Raw genomic sequence first — 14,202 nt, 5'->3', positions numbered from 1 at the left:
TTAGTTTGGTAAAAGCCGGGGCAGCTCTAGTCTGCAATAGATTGTAAAGTCTTGATACCTTCCCTCTGAAGGAATCGGAGGAGCAGAGTTCAGCAATTATGGGATCGTCCGGTGGCAGTGTGGGGAATCCGGGGTATCTGGCTTTAAGATTCTTCCGAAGCGAGGAGTATTGTAGCCATGCTGATGGCTTACGCCTGAGGGAGAGAGGGACGTCTGACCATTCGAGAAAATTGCCCTGTTCATAGGCATCGCGAAGTGTCAAGAACCCTGCCTCAGACCAGCGAGATACAATGGATTGGGGAATGTATGGAACATCGGGGAACAAATTCCAGAGCGGGAGGTCCCCGTGAAATGGGTGAGGTGTAGCAACCATTGCCCATATCTTGGTGAGTGCTAAGTATGTACTAACAACGGGGTCTGCTGAATCAAGATCAGGTCGGACGGGTTTGAGAATGAGGGAGCCGATCGCTCGCTCGCTAACCTTTAGTCTCTCAAGTCGGACATGAGGGGGGGGAATCTATGGTGTTGAACCGATGGAAAGCAAATTGGGATTGGGCTACCACCCAGTACAGTCGGGGGTCCGAACCCGCCTAATTCCTTGGGGGTGGTAAGTGTAGTTAGTTTGAGGCGGACTGCACCGGAATGCCAGAGGAAGGTGTTAGTTATGCCGCGTAGCGTCTTGAAGAATTCATCACCTGGCCATAAAGGAAGGTTGGTGAATCGGTACAGGAGTTGAGGTAGCACTACCATTTTAAGTATTCCGATTCTACCAGCTAGGGAGATGGGGAGTCTAGCCCAGCTAGCGGTTTTGGTGGTCAGGTTGGTGAGGTAATTCTGATAGTTGTCAACACGGAGCTTCTCTGTGTGCCGGGAGACCACCACCCCAAGGTAAGTGATGTTGGATTGAGACCAAGTGAATCCCCTTAGATCGGAGGGTGGTTGCGTGGCATCTGTGAGCGGAAATGGGACCGATTTAGAGCAGTTAACCTTCAGGCCAGATATGTGTCCAAATCGGGCCACACCGTTCCGGATTGGAGCAAGGTTGGTTTCTGGGGAGCGGATGTAAAGAAGAGCATCGTCGGCCTATAGGGAGACAATATCGGACTGGCCCGTAGTGCGCAAGCCTCTGTGGGAGTGTGACTGGCGCATCATGTCCGCAAAGGGTTCCATAGCTATGGCGAATATTAGCGGCGAAAAGGGGCATTCCTGTCGCGTCCCTCTGGCTATCTGGAAGGGGGTGGAACACCTGTCCTCAGTGCGGACCCTGGCCACTGGGCCGGTGTAGAGGAGCCTGACCCAGGTACGAAAGTTGGGGCCAAACTTGCATTTTTCAAGGACTCGCCACAAATATTCCCAAGGCACTGAGTCAAATGCCTTCTGCATGTCTAAAGTGGCTGCCACAACCTGTGTCTTTGGATTGATCCTACTAATCACATTGAAGAGTCTTGTAAGGTTTAGGGATGTGGACCTACCTACCTGAGATGAAACCTGCCCGGTCAGGGTGAATGATGTGGGGCATGAGTAAAGCCAGTCGGTTGGCCAGTAGTTTAGCGTATATTTTGACGTTACAATTAACGAGAGGGGGCGGTACAAACTGCATTGAGTGGGGGGTTTGCCGGGTTTGAGAAGAACTGTTACACAGCCTCTCGGAGAGAGGTGGGAGTATACCTTTTTCACATGCCTCCTCCCAAAGAGCCAGTAAATGCAGAACCAGAAGAGATTTATAACGCTTGTAAAAGTCCATAGGGAGGCCATCCGGCCCAGGGGCTTTTCCTGACGCCAGTGACTCGATGGCTTCTGTAAGTTCTTCGGCAGTGAAGGGTCTTTCCAGGGAGAGGATGGCGTCGGTGGACAGAACCGTGAGAGGGAGGCTTTCCAGATAAGAGTCGATTTCTGAGACATGGGGACCGTCGATCTTCGAGTATAGGGAGGTATAAAATGATAGAAATTCTGTGTTGATGTCTTGTGGTGAGATAGCTAGTGTTCCGTTGGGCCTTTCTATCGCCGGAATGTTGGGGGCTCCAAACTCGCGCCGAATCAATCTGGCCAGCATACGGCCTGGTCGCTCACCCTCCCCGTATCGCCTCACCGCCTGAGGGCCATCCAGGAACTTAACCTCTCGCTCTGCCAGGCTGCGGAATCTGTCAAGCTCCGACCCCAGTGATGCTAGTGTGTCAGGGGAGTGGTCCTGGGCATATTGGGATTCTAAGCTAGCTAGGTACGATTCGCTGTCAGCGATATCCGCCCGGATTTTTTTCAGGATGCCGCTCCCTTTGGATATGGCAATACCCCTAGTGTAAGCTTTAAAGGATTCCCAGAGGGTGGCTTGTGAAGACACTTAATCTGTGTTAATCTCAAACAACTCTTCGATGGAAGATTCAAGTTCGGAGGCGAAGGCCTGGTCTAGGAGGGCATGGGGCCTCAATTTCCATTGTCTCGTTTTGTCATAGCCATGGCCCCAGTTCAATGAGATGATCACCGGAAAATGATCTGTTAGCGTTCTGGGGAGGATAGCCAAATGGGACAGGCACCTGATCAGTATGCCCGATAAGAGCCATCTGTCTATCCTTGAATGTGAGTCATGGACTGAGGAATAATAGGAATATGTGCGGGAATCGGGGTACATCAGGCGCCAAGCGTCAACCACTGCTAGTCGGGGAGGATGGTGAGAATCGTGTGGGCTGCCCTTGAGAGCTGGCGAGGTCTGGAGCCTAATCTGCCTAGGTTAACGTCTAAGATCATGTTGAAGTCGCCGCCCCATATAATCGGGATCTGGGGTAACTCCAGGACCAAGGCCAGGTGAAGGTAGAATTCGGGATCATCAATGTTAGGGCGGTATATAGTCCAGATGGCTACCTCTTGATTTTGCAATTTGCCGATAAGTATATATCTCCCAAGGGGGTCTATTTGTGAATGGGAGCGACAGAATTTAAGGCTCCTGTGAATTAACGTGAGGGCACCCCGACTCTGAGTGGAGTAATTAGTGTAGTACCCCTGGGTACCCCACTGTTTTGCGAATCTCTCGCATTGTTCAGAGCGAGCGTGGGTTTCTTGTAGGCATAAGACTTGAACACCTTGGCGCTGTATCTGTTGCATCTTTTTGTGGTTGCCCAGACCTCTCATATTCCAGCTCATAAAGGTTAAGCTGTTATCCACCATTGGCGTGGGGGAATTGTTTGAGTTTTTCTGAGTTAGTATTGGCCTTTGCCATCTCGGCCTTGGCAGGTGTCACCCTGTCTATGGATCTGTAATGTACTGATGTGTTATGTGTGGCATCTCTGGTGGTTGTCAAGACTTTTTTAACATAACATCCCATCCCCTCCACACACGTCCCTCCCCCAAACAGAGGAATGATACCCCAACCCAACCATAACAACAGCAAACTTCACTGCATCAGCGCCTGGGGGCATGTTAGCTGGCCTGGCGATGGCGTAGCGGACTGGAGAGAGTGTAAGGAGATTTCCAATACAGTAGGATTAGCTAGTGTGTTTAGTGTAGGTCATGCCTGCAGAGGATTATTGGTTGGAACAAGGGGGCTATAACAACCTGTTAAATGTCACGATGTCTGCCCCCAGACATCTGGAACAAGTCCACCTGTCCAGGGAACAGACACCTGACAAGTCTCAAGACTCTCAGAGGACCTCGCCTCGGAGCCATGTGGGTTCAGTCCTGGCGCCATAGGCGCCAGGCTCATACTTCCAACTTCAAACTATGCAGGCTATCCTGCAAGAAACTCATGTACAGGCCTTGAAGGGACTACTTTTCCTGTGGGAACTATTTTGTGCTTGGGTGTGGTACTGGGACTTCTTACCTGGGAACTACTTTTTTGAGGCTATTTAAACCACGCCCGAAGAGCAGCACACGCTTCGCGTTATTCTGCATCTAGCAGTGTAACGCTCACCGTGCCTGCAGTCCAGCATCCAGTCTACAGCCACGCCCGTCCTGAATCCGGAGTTCATCCTGAGGAATAGAAAAGGAGAAGAGAAGACAGAAGGTTAGAATCACAATCGCCGCACCTGAGGACAAAGAGAAGGGTCATTAATAAAAGCCGCGCGGCTTCGCCAGCTGCAGCGCCGCGCCATACTCGCCAGTCTTCAAGGCACCACTTCGGCAGAGCGCAGCATCCGTTGATTCTTCGCCGGAAAGTTCGCATCTGGAAAGACAATAACAAAAACAAGGTGAGCGAGGTGCCGACAAGGACATTCTTTACTTACCGCAAATACTTACTCGGAATTCACCGCTCGACGCGGCGCTGATCTCTTTCTACGTAGCCATTTTCGGCAAGGCACCGCACCTGCAAAGAAGATAGAGACATTGTTATTTAAGTTTGGAACTACAGCCCTAACCAAATAGCGCTTGGTACAAATCGGACTCTTACCTAAGCGCTATCTTCGTCTAACGAGGCAAACTTATTCTGGGAAAGACTCTGCAAGTGAAAAAGGTATGAAGAGAGCAAGAGTGAATAAACAGACATCAGAACTCTTAACGAACTATATATTCCGTAATACATATCACTTACCTCAGAGACTATACCTGTCTGGAACTCTGCCAAATACCTTCGGATCAGTGAAGAAACTGAACCACAACGCGCCCCTGCATTTCTCGCAGGATGGAGAGTTCATCCTTTCAAATCATAAGGTGAGACTTCATGAAGGGGGGAGGTTGGTGGCTTTTGGGGAACAAGGAGCTAGTGTATCCCCCTTCCCACAGGTGGCTAATTACCCTCCCTATTTTAGGAGAATACTCTTACGAGCCAAGCAGACGAAACTAAGAGGGCAAGTGCAGTCTACCATCACTTCGCTGCGCATCAGGTTGGTGGAAACCGCAGTAGTCCAGCTTCGTTCAGCACCCCTGTGGAACCCAGGTGAACGTACATTAATGCATTCCCGTGAGGGTTAAGAATGACACAGTATAATTGTGAATATGATCAGGTCCCCGGTATCCCGTCCGGGAGCTTGTGAATCGATTCTCTGCTATCCCTCAGGACTAGGAAAGCATTAGGGTATTGGTAATTACTAAACACAGTGAGTTTTTGTGTCCTCAGAGGACCGCATAACAGAGGATCAGCTTAACAAGAGGAAACAAACTGACAACTAATGTATTCTTGGGAGGTATAGTCACTATCATGAGCAAGGCTGTGTACGGCCTATTGCTGGCATAGGCCGAATTGGTAGATATCAAACCAGACTAAACCTCCACTGTGGTGAAGAGGGATCAGCCAGGGAAATGCTCATCATTAAACTTTGAGGCCTCTTCCGGGATCGTGAAGAAAAATGTTTGGTTGGAGTGTTCGATCCTTAGTTTTGCAGGGAACAGCATGGAGTATTTAACTCCTAAGTCTCGGAGTCTCTTTTTCACAGCTAAGAAGGTTTTGCGTTCCTGCTGTGCCGCCAAAGAGAAGTCCGGGTAGAGGTGGATCCTAGCCGACCCCAGAAGAAGCTCTCCCTTAAACCTGGCTGCTCATACGAGGGCATCACAGTCACAGAAGTTTAGGATTCTGGCTATGATGGACCGTGGGGGGGCCCCCGGTCTGGGTTTTGCGGTTAGGGATCGGTGAGCCCTTTCGATTGCAAACTGCGGGGAGAGTTTCGGTGTATCCAGGAGTGTCATGAGGATGCGTTCCACGTAGTCCTCCATGGGCTCCATGATATTGTCCTCGGGTATTCCGACAATGCGCAGGTTATTTCGTCTCGAGCAGGATTCAAGATCATAATTTTTCTTCTCTACTGCCGACACCCGATTGGAAAGTGTGGAAACCGTAGCGCAGAGAGAGCCCAGGTCATCCTCGGTGGCCCCTACCCTAGTTTCAATTTCAGCGACTTGTTCGTCTGTTTTCTCGATATGGGCTTTTATGGAGGAGATGGTGCCATCATATTGTCAAGTTTAGTGTGCAGTGTGGTGAAGCCCTCCCGAATATATTCCAGCATCTTCTGTGAGTCCTCTGGGACTGATGGGGGTAAGGTGGCAGGCATTTCCTCCGGGGTCTCAGCCGCCGACCTGGATGGCGTGTGATAGGTCATATTTAGCGAGCTTTGCTTTTTCCCTGCACCTGTGCCCTTAGTCATGGTGAGGATGTGGGGAGGGTCCCGGGAGCAATGGTAAGCGAGTGTGAATAGAGATGTTGGTGGCCTGGTAGCGATTTTCAGACCCTGGGGTATCCGGGCAGTTGATTAAGGGGTTCTTCTATTGACTGGGTTTATGTAGGTACCCCTGGTTGAGCTGTGTTCACAGGCTTCTTTTTTTTCCGGGATGCGATTGCTCACCGCCGTAGTAGCCCTTGAGTGCTGGCCCTCTGTGGTTTCAGTGCAGGTGGCGCCTTCGCTAGTGGAATCAGGCCGAGACTGTATATGCAGAGGTAGGGGTCCCCCTAGGAGAAATTTAGTGAGTGTGCTCGCGATGTATGTGGGCAGGGCCAGCCGCCTGCAAGTCAGATTTTGTTGAGCAGCACTGGGCCGTGCAGCGGTCAGGGCCACATGGAGTAACCAAAGAGATCCTGCGTAGCGAAGAGTTTATCCCGCTGAGCCTATATACCGGCCTAGTCAGACCATGGTAAAGCCTCTGGATTATGTGTTCGCCCCTATGTTACTTTTTGCAGAGTTGTTAGCGGCAATGGGGGGGCCCCTATGGAGGGACTCAGGACAAAGTGGTTTGTCAGTGGTGGCAGCCAGGGGGTAAGCAGCTTGTCGTGAGGGTGTTTGCCATGCACTGAGGACGTGTGCATAGGTCAGGTCCGTAGCGCAGAGGTCCAGGAGCCCACCACCCGGTCCAGAGCCACTGGAGAGGAGCGGACCAAGTCCCACGGGGGGGTCACAGCACTTGTTGATTTGAGGTTGGGTGGGGAAGGGTCCCCGGAGTCCAGGTGATCCTAGCGCCAGAGGGCCCAGGGGACGCCTCCTTCAAGGTGCCCGGGCCGCAGGCGCCCCAGAGCCGCATGGGCTGATCCAGCGGCCGCCAACAGTCACTCCCAAGGGCTGGGGCGGAGAGGAAAATGGAGGGGATTGCAGGGCCGCCAGTGAAAAAACCGTGGCTCCGCAGGAGCAGCCCGCACCCTCTTAGGGCCGTCCTACCTTGCCGTGAGCCGGGCCGGGCTGTTCTCCAGGAGTAAGGCAGGATGAGGGAGGGGCGGCGAATCGCGCACCAGCGCGGGATCAACGGCAGAGATGGTGCTGGCCCCCCAACGTCCAGGTCCACAACGGAGGCAGCTCACAGCGGTCCCAGGCAGGGGGGCCCTTCAAAGATCCGGGCGTGTGAGGTGAGATCCCCGCCTCAGAGATCGGGTCGTCGGCTGGGTGAAGACAGTGGCTTGGCGCGGCTCTCAGGTCCGGGGCGCCCCTCCCCCAACGAGGGCCGACAGCGCCGCGGCGTCTGGCAGCTGGGCTTGCCGTCTCCTATAGAGCCGTCCCATGGGGCAAGCCCACTGCCCTCACTCCTCCGGCGGCTGTAATGATGTTTCTAGATGTGCTGCAGGTCTGTGTCTTGGCGGAGATTTGGGAAATATATCCCCGCAGAGGCCACAGCAGAGATGTGTCAAATAGCTGTAGCAGAGAGGAGAAATGAAGGGATATGTGCCCTCTCAGTCTGGAGCTCGGCACTCAGGCTGCCATCTTGCTTCGGCGCAACAGCGACCGACTCCCCCCCACCCCCCATCCCTCGACAATGAGAACTTTAAACAATGTCCAGAGGAGAGCCCGGTATGGCCTGTATGGGAAACTTATTGGCCGGTACATTATGGATGTGTTTCGAGTAATATTCGCCATATGGAGAAGTCCTAGCATGTAAATACCACTTAGAAAACCGCAAAGGAGAACTGGTCAAAGATTCCAACCTTCTCTACCCAATCAAATGTGGGACATCATGCGGCCGCAGAGGACCACCAGATTTTGAGCAGAGCTCTGGGTGTCATGGATGATGCAGGACACAACTCGCGGCATATGGGACTGTCTCCACACGATCGTTTAGTCTGGAGAAGTGATAAAGAAAATCTGCAAAGTTGTCCAACAGGTCCTTATCAACTATTGCCCAGTCCCTAAGTAGCCCCAGAGGGACCGCAAGGACCGGGAACAGTTTTTATGGGGCACTGTGGGTCCTGGTGCAATTACAACCATCATTCCTCTTCCAAGCAGAGAGAGAACTCCCCCACATCCGTCAATGGGCTCAGTCTATGCCTGAAATACATTTGGATGATAAAAAAAGTTGTATTTTCTTGTATGCAGGATTGTGGGGTAGATGTGTGTTTAAATAGATGGAATGTGTTTTTCAGAGATCTCAACTCTAAGAACAATTTCCTCCCCAGATATTGAGAGGAATGCATCCACAATCAAAAGTATGTGTAATCTATTTTCATTCCTGACTGGTCATGGGGTTGGTTCTTGCAGAGAGCGCCAAGCTAAACGCCTTGGGCTTTACAATTGAAAGAGTGACGTTGTCGGAAGCTCCTATGAACGGGTGGGTCCCGAAAAATGCCCTGAATGATCGGCAAATGGTGGTTATAGGAATGGTGGGGAAAGGGTCAACAGGGGACCCATTGACTTTGCTGAAAGGGCTTTCTGCAGGACTCATGGACAATGGTGTAATGCTGTAACTGCCTTAGCAACGCAGGCAAATGGGCATCAGGGAAATAAATTACAAGGTCAAGGCAGAGGGCTATCTCAGATGAGGTTGAAACTTGTCTCATGGAATTCCCAAGGTTTTTTTAACCTGCAAGGGAACACCGAGGTCTGGGATCGATTGACTACTAATTCATGTATATTCCTCCAGGAAACTGTTGTCTGTTTGTCACGTTATAGATGGTTGAGATGTTTTTTTCAGGCAGCCCGGGTTGGCGAAGTGGGAAGGCCCTCTGGCGGATTAATGATCACAATCCGTACAGGTCAGCGACTGGGGGTCGAGTTGATTCATAATATGCCCTTTGGGATCCTGGCCGTAGAACTAAAGAGCGAAAACCCACTAATACATCTTCTTTTAATGAATATTTACTGGCATAGAGGGGTGGCAGGCCTGAATGTTTTCCTGGGCCAAATTGAAGAGTGTATCCTGACATGGATACACTCATGTCAGGATACAGGATATAAGAGTGTATCCTGACATGGACACTACTTACTTTTTTCCGTTCCTGCGCCTCGTCTCCTGAGGCCACTCTGACAGCAACTTCACCAGGAATCGGAGCTACCTTCAGTCGTATCTGGATCGGTCCCTCGGTGGGGCCTCCTCCCGCTCTGACACTAGCAAAGCCTCCCTGAGCCTTCCCGCCTCTACTTCCTGCGGGCTCAGGTGTGCCTTCACCCGCAGCCCTCCCCCCTCGGCTGCGGGAGCGGCTGTCCAGGAACACCAACAAAGCCTCCCTGGTCCTGTTCCTCCCCGCCTCTGCGTCCTGCGGGCTCAGGTGTGCCTTCACCCGCAGCCCTCCCCACTCGGCTGCGGGAGCGGCTGTCCAGGATCACCAACAAAGCCTCCCTGGTCCTGTGCCTTCCCGCCTCTGCGTCCTGCGGGCTCAGGTGTGCCTTCACCCGCGGCCCTCACCACTCGGCTGCGGGAGAGGCTGCTCAGGAATGGACCATCGGCTCACCCGCCTTGACTGCCTGTGACCTCTGCCGACGCCTCCACACTGCTCCTGGTGCAGCCGCCTGCAACCCTCCCCACTCAAGAGCGGGAGCGGCTCTGTGGGCTCGCGGCACCAGCCCATCTACCCCGGCTGCCCGAGCTACCCAGCGTGAGTGTTCCGGGTGTGCTCCCTCCCGCCTCTATTGCCACTCGGCCCTCCCCTCTCAGGGACGGGCGCAGCTGCTCAAGTTAGCGGCATCAGCCCTCCTGCCTCGGCCACCGGAATCCTCCCGCTGGTGCTTCCACACTGCTCTTGGCACCTGCACTGCACAGGTTCCACATTGACCGCCTGCAGTCTCCCAAAGGGCCTCCACTCTGTTCTTGGTGTCACCACAAGGCCCTCACAACATCAGCCGCAGTGCACTGCACAGGATCCTCCTTGGCTGCCTGCAATCTCACAACATCAGCCGCACTGCACTGCACAGGATCCACCTTGGCTGCCTGCAATCCTCGTCCGGGCCTCCATTCTGTTCTTGGTACCACCCCACCCGACCCTCACGACGTCAGCCGCACTGCACTGCACAGGTTCCATCTTGGCTGCCTGCAATCCTCCAGGCCTCCATTCTGTTCTTGGTGCCCCCCCACCCGGACCTCCAACTATAGCGACGTCCTACCAGCAGTGTTTTCTGCCCACCTCTACCACCCTGAACTGCCATCTTGTCCAGGGAGTCCCTGCTTCATCACCCCAGGCAGGACGTGTCTGCTATAGGCTCCTACCAGACTGCGGCTGGAGCCACCTCATTCTCCACTTGAACTTGGCCTCTACCGCCCTGAACTGCCATCTTGCCCTTGGGAGACCCTGCTTCATCACCCCGCGCAGAACGTGTCTGCTGTAGGCTCCCACCCGACTGCGGCTGGAGCCCCCTCATTCTATACTTGGACCTACCTAGCTCCTCCACTGTCTTCAGCCTCTCCAATGCCCACGCCAGCACCACTCTTAGCCTCACGTCTATCTCCCGCCTCCCTACCTGGTGTGTTTGCCCTGAACTCCCTTCTCCCAGCGGCTGGAGCCACTACACTCTGCCCTCCACTCTCTCCATAGTCTCCTGACTACTTCGGACACCCGTCTACCCTCCAGCTCTGTACGTGACATCTACTTGCCCTCCTCCTTGCTGGCACTCACCTGCCACATACCTTACAGTCCCCCCTACCTGTTCCCCTTCAACCCCTCCTTCAACTCAGACCCAGCAAGTTTCGCACATGCCTACCCTTACTACTTAACCCCACTGCTAATTCTCCTCCCCATCCTCATCTTAGTCCCCAGCCCAATCCCACTTAGTTTCACACGTGCCTACCTTCTACTGTTCAGCCCCAGCTGCTAATCCTTCCCCTCCCTCACTCAGTGTGTCCATAGAGCGTTGGCTCTACTCAAAACTTCTACACTGGTCTCTGTTCTCACCATCACCAGTCGCATCAGCAGCGAGCCTCATAGCTCCACGGATCTCCAAATACTCTGTTACGCGATCTACCAAGCCTCTTTCTCACCACCCTCTCTTCCCTCCTCTCCCCTCTACCACTCTCCCTACCTTCTCCTTTTCCCTCCTACTCTCCTTTTCCCTCCTCATGCCCAGTCCCCTCTTCTATCCCCTCCGTCACTCCTCCCATCACAATCCCACCCTCTCTCACCGCCCTAATCTTATTTACCCCCCCACCGCCCATCACTCCAGCCAAATGAACATGGCGCTCTGGAACGCCAGATCCATCTGCAACAAGACCGCAGCAGTTCTTGACATTTTCTTCCGTCTCAACCTTAATTTCCTATGTTTAACTGAAACTTGGATCCCCCATAACACTTCTGTTCCCGCCTCCCTAACCACTTCCTTGTCCTCCTTCTCTCATATCTCTCGCACAACTGGCCGTGGCGGAGACATTGGCCTCCTCTACCACCCCAAATACCTCTCCTCCACCTCCTCACTATCTCTTCCTTCTTTCCCTACCTTTGAATTCCTTTACAAATCTTTCTCCTCTCCTCACCCTATTTCCTTTCTAATCATCTGTCGTCCCCCTGGCCCTCTTTCTTCCTTCTATGAAGATCTTGACCACCTTCTCTCGCTTATCTCTCCCTCCCCCTCTCCTCTAACTGTGCTTGGCGATTTTAATCTTCACCTTCCTTCTCCCCCTCAACCCTCTCCCCTCTTCTCTATCCTCTACTCTTACCTCCTCTCCCCCCTACCTTCTTCCCCCACTCATTCCTCGGGCTCCACCCTAGACCTTATCTTCAATTCCTCTTACCCTTCCTCACCAATCTCCACTCTTCCTGTCCATCTCTCCGACCATGCCTTACTCTCCTTCTCCCTGTCTCCCCTCCCTCACTCCTCAGCTACTAGCCCCTCTCCTCCAATCTTCTCACAACGTGAACTCCGCAACTTTGATCCTTCCCTCTTTAATGACATTTGCTCTTATTCTCTTCCCTCTCTCCAAGACTTCTCTTTACTGTCAACAAACAATGCTCTATCCTCTTTCCTCTTCTAGTTCCTCATCCCTTGATCAACTTTACCCCCTTTCTCTCTTCCGCCCATCTCGGAAACCCTCTCAACCTTGGCTCATTCCTCAACTCCTCTCTATGAGGCGCCTTCTCCGACGTCTAGAGAGACTCTGGCTCAAAACCCCCTCGCTTTCCAACCAAACCTCCTACTTGTCTTACCACGCTCTCTATGATTCTTGTCTTGCATCGGCTAAACGCTTCTACTACTCAAACCTTCTCCACTCTCAAGCCTCCCACCCTCGCCGTATCTTCCAAACTCTCCCTTGAATCCTCTCCCCCCCACTCCTGATCCCTCCTCCGCCTCTACTCTTTCTCCCTCTGACTTCGCTAACTTCTTCTCCTCCAAGATCCTTACCCTTTGGCAAAAAATCAACTGCTCCTTGGATCTTCCCTCCACACCTACCCCCCCCTCCATCATCTTGCATATCCTTCTTCTCACCCATCTCCCCTTCTGAAGTCTCCACCCTCCTCTCCAAAGCACACCCCACGTCCGCCCCAAAGGACCCTCTCCCTTCTCTTCTTATCCCTATGATCTATCCTCTTCTTATCCCCTACCTTACCTCCTCCTTCAACATCTGTCTTTCCTCAGCTACCTTTCCCTCTGCTTTCAAACATGCCACAATCATCCCTATTCTGAAGAAACCTTCTGCTGATCCCCTTCTAACTTCCGACCCATCTCTCTTCTACCATTCCTCTCCAAGCTTCTTGAGCGTCTCGCCTACTCTCGGCTCTCATCCTTTGTCACCAATCTCTCTCTCTCCTACCCCCTCCCAATCTGGCTTCCATCCTAAACACTCCCCTGAAACTGCTCTCACCTATATCCTTAACTCTCTCTTCTCTGCTCGACATTCTAAGCAATCCTCCATCCTCATTCTTCTTGACCTCTCTGCTGCCTTTGACACTGTCGATGACCCCCTTCTTCTCCAGACTCTTTCTTCCTTTGGGTTCAAAGACTCTGTTCTCAACTGGTTATCCTCTTATCTCTCTTCCCGCTCTTTTTCTGTTTCCTGGGGCGGCCGGTCCTCTCCAACCCAACCTTTAGAATAAGGCGTACCTCAAGGTTCGGTACTTGGACCTTTCCTTTTCTCTCTCTACACCTCCCTCCTAGCCCCTGTTATCTCCTTGTTTGGCATCTCCCATCACTTCTATGCTGACGACACTCAACTCTTTCTTTCTTTTTCCTCTCTCTCATCTGACCTTCACCTAAAACTATCTTCTTGCCTTACTGCCATAAAAAAAACTGGATGTCTTCCCGCTTTCTCTCCCTCAACACTAACAAGACTGAAGTCGTGTTCTTCCCTTCTAACTCTCTCCCCTCTTCCTCTCCTCCGCCTTTCATTCACTTTCCTCCCTCTAATCTTCCTATCTCTCTCCATGCTCGTAATTTAGGCATTCACTTTGACTCCACTCTCTCCTTCTCCCACCATATCTCTATCACTTCTCGCACCTGTCGCTATCACCTCTTCAATATTTGCAAGATCTGTCCCTCCCTCACCTTCCATGCTTCCAAACTCTTAATCTCCTCCCTTATCTTCTCCCGCCTCTTCTACTGCTCTTCCTTATTCTTTGGACTACCTACTTCTCATCTTGCCCCCCCTCAAATCTATCTACCACTCTGCTGTTCGTACCCTCTGTCTCCTTGCCCCCCCGCGACTCCATCTCTGCCTCCCTCTCTTCTCTTGCCAGGCTTCCATTTCACTCCCAACTTAAATTTCACTTTCTATGCCTCGTCTTCAAATCTCTCCATGGCCTTGCTCCCCCTTATCTCTCCTCCATCCTCTCTTTCTACTCTGCCTCTCGTTCCCTTCGGTCTGTGGACCATTTCCTTCTCACTGTTCCCCCGGCTCCTTGTGCTCCCTCCCGTTTCCGCTCTTTCCAACTCCTAGCCCCTCTGCACTGGAACTCCCTTCCTCTTGCAATCCGCTCGACCACCACCTTTTCCTCATTCCGCACCTCCCTTAAATCTCTCCTTCTCCATTCTCCCCCTTGAAACCCCTTCCCTTTCCTGCCTCCCCTCCCTCCATTTCCTTCCCTCTTGACCATCTCCCTCCCTTCCCTTACCTCCCACTCTCACCTTCCCCCCTCCCTCCTCCTATTTCCCCTTCACCCCTGCCTCC

At 52.6% G+C, this 14,202-nt stretch overlaps 1 protein-coding gene across 1 annotated transcript in view; it reads left to right on the top strand.

Annotated features, from left to right (window-relative positions):
• The window catches only part of MRPL16 (mitochondrial ribosomal protein L16), a 106,083-nt gene that overhangs the window by 72,924 nt on the left and 18,957 nt on the right, over nucleotides 1-14,202 (top strand). The window lies entirely within an intron of this gene.

This window comes from Ambystoma mexicanum, chromosome 12 (assembly GCF_040938575.1).
Source record: "Ambystoma mexicanum isolate Mex_15411 chromosome 12, UKY_AmexF1_1, whole genome shotgun sequence".
NCBI lineage: Eukaryota > Metazoa > Chordata > Amphibia > Caudata > Ambystomatidae > Ambystoma > Ambystoma mexicanum.
The sequence above is the reverse complement of the archived record's forward strand: the minus strand, read 5'-3'. Positions and strand labels throughout refer to the sequence as shown.